Below are 2,943 nucleotides of genomic sequence, written 5' to 3'. Positions count from 1 at the left end.
AAAGGAAAGGAAAGGAAAGGAAAGGAAAGGAAAGGAAAGGAAAGGAAAGGAAAGGAAAGGAAAGGAAAGGAAAGGAAAGGAAAGGAAAGGAAAGGTGAAACTGGTAGCTGTGCCCAAGAACAAAACTAAGAAAAAATGTGCTAATTTACCTGGGATAAAAATAATAATTAAAGCATTCTCCATTGTTTCTGCCAGAAGTGTCCATCCATCCTTCTCTTGGAGGAAGAATTCTAAATTTGGTAGATGATGATGTTTGTAATCCTTTTGAAAATTCATGCCCATACCACCAAATCACAAGTTTTAGCAAAGCAGATACTGTGTGTGTACATGCTCACTAAATTCATTTGGGTGCTAAATTCTTTAAAAAATTGCTCTGAGCATTCCCAATCCCCCCAATCCAAAGCTAATGGAGAAAATTTGTCCCTCTGAGAAACTGGGGTGAGGCTTTAGATCAATTTTGCAGGAAATAATCAATGTTTACATTGCTCCTCTTCCCAATAACTAAAGAAAGAAAATTATCCTTCACATCATCCAAACAGAAAAAGCCTTTCTGCTCCACATAGCATAGCAACAGAGACAAAAGGGATCTTAATATACYCACCCTGATCATTTTGTAATGTTAAACCATTTTTATGCATGTGCAGGTTATGGCAGAGTCATCACATAATGTTTGCTGTGGATAATGTACATGCTTGTACCACTTGAAAGACCAAGTGAGATAGGAGCTGGACTGTTCTGTCTGACTTTGTATGAAATAAGTTCAATATCAGAGGAGTGAGCAGAAAGGGCTCAGGCGTACAGTATCTGTGATAGTGTRGCTGCCTTGAAATATACTGAATTTGTACAAGAAACCCCAAAGAGTTTCATATTAATCTTTCAGATCTCTTTTGATCTTCACCTGCTCATAATTCTCCTGTTAGGCTTCACAAATGGCTATAATGCAGACTCTTGATCCCAAGGATAAATGGGATAAAGGGGATAATGATAAATGGGAAAATGAGACAGTTATTAATGTTCTCCTAATTCCTTTGGCAGTCCAGTGCCCAGGGTCACCCTCATGGTCGCCCAAAGACATGACTGCCAGAATACCCCAGCACTGCACCTAGGAAAAGGTTTTGTTTGGCAGCAGCTTCTTATCTACGTTTCTGCCATYTATCTTGAATTAACTGCCTGGCAAGATAGAGGAGAAAGCTCAAGTRGTGGCAATACTCTTCACATTGCCTTGAAAGCAGCTTTACCTCTTGAGGAATATCAAAAGCAATTAGACATTTGAAGACTGTGCTAGCCTTGGCTTTTGAGAGAAGGCCTTGTTCAGCTCTGACATGAAAAGTCCTTTTTTATAATATTTAGACTTCTGGAATTGGCTGACAGTCTTGGCTGACGTTTACAGAAAATCTCTCTCTCCTATTTGTTTTTTTAAAATTCTTGATTACAGAGGGATACATAAGGTCATCTAAAATACTCCTACCATGTACTTATATTACGYATTAAGAATCCTTAACTTTAGTATGAAATCTTACTTTTACATTGCAAAGAAAGGGAAAGTGTGAGAAAATACTCAGATCTAGATCTGGTTATGTCATTTGTGTACCTTCTCCAAATCTTAAGCCTCTTAAGTCTATTTATTCCCCTTCATTAAGTGGAGCAGTGGATTTTTTTTGGCTGGCTCCATCACCTGGCAAACACATAACATCACATTTTTGCATGCATCACATACCTCTGCCTTCATTCCTGGATAAATCTGAGTATCAGATGTTGTTCATCTTAACAAATCCTAGGTTTTAATAGTTTGTTTAGCAGATTCTTTCAAGGGCATTTGCTTTCAAAAGAATTTAGACACCTGACTGCTACTTGAGGTGATTTCCAATTCAGACATGCATTTAGAACTGAATATTAGCATTTTATTCATTAATTTGTAATTTAAGATAGTAACTGCAGTTGGTAAATTTACAATTTGTGCTGATATTCCTTCCCAAATATCTTCTTCAGCTGATATGCTACTATTAAGATATGAAAATCTTATTTCTTTGCCTTCTGAGTAGATCTTGAGTTACAATCTGCTGGAATTTTCATTAGATTTGCTTTTTTTCCACCCATAATTATTAGTTCTTCCACTTATCAGTGCACTGTTCTTTGTTATTTGCTTGCTGGATGATTGAGTCTATATTTAAAGGAGCTGATAGCCAGCAAAAATTTTCTAATGTGTGTTTATAATGTCAGGCACTATTTATGTTAGGCATTTTTCCATAATAAATTCGAAGATAATGTGGAATGAAGAAGGGAGATACTGAGATTTGATACCAAATTCTACCCTGAAGCATTTGCTCATTGTATTTATTTCAACAACAGCATTGTAGCTGAATGTAAAGCCTTGACATTGCCCATGGCTAACTTGTAACATTTCAGTATGTCCTAGAGATATGATGTTCAGACACTTGATAAAGGCTTTTAGATGCTTCCTTTAAATCCACAGTGTCTTCAAGTGAGCATTTTTTTTTCTGTTTTATCCTCTCTGCTATTAATATTGCTAGAATGAAGATCTTCTGGGTCAAGAATCAAGTCTGCTCTTCACCTCATCTATTTCCTTTATTCTGCTTCAAATAATACTGGAGTGGTCTTCACTTATTCCTGCAAGAAGGATTTATTAAGACTTACCAATTTCTCCAATTGCTTCAATTGTAGCAGCATTGTACAGTTTTTCTAAAGAACTTTCCTGACTTTGCACTTATATCAAAAGGGAATGATTTCCTGTGCTTTTCATTGTGAAAATCTCCCAGCAGTTTCCTCATCTTCATCCTGATCTTCACCTTCAACTTTCCCAGATTTTAACTTTTATTATTTTTCACTTCTTTTTGACTTGAAACAATGCACCCTCTTGAACTAAATGCTCAAATTCTTTGACAGAAGAAATCAGTTTTGTTCCTTCTCTTTCTCTTTTTCTCT

Source organism: Nothoprocta perdicaria, unplaced genomic scaffold (assembly GCF_003342845.1).
Source record: "Nothoprocta perdicaria isolate Ctin4 unplaced genomic scaffold, notPer1 scaffold_333, whole genome shotgun sequence".
Classification (NCBI taxonomy): domain Eukaryota; kingdom Metazoa; phylum Chordata; class Aves; order Tinamiformes; family Tinamidae; genus Nothoprocta; species Nothoprocta perdicaria.
Note: the sequence above shows the minus strand (reverse complement) of the source record.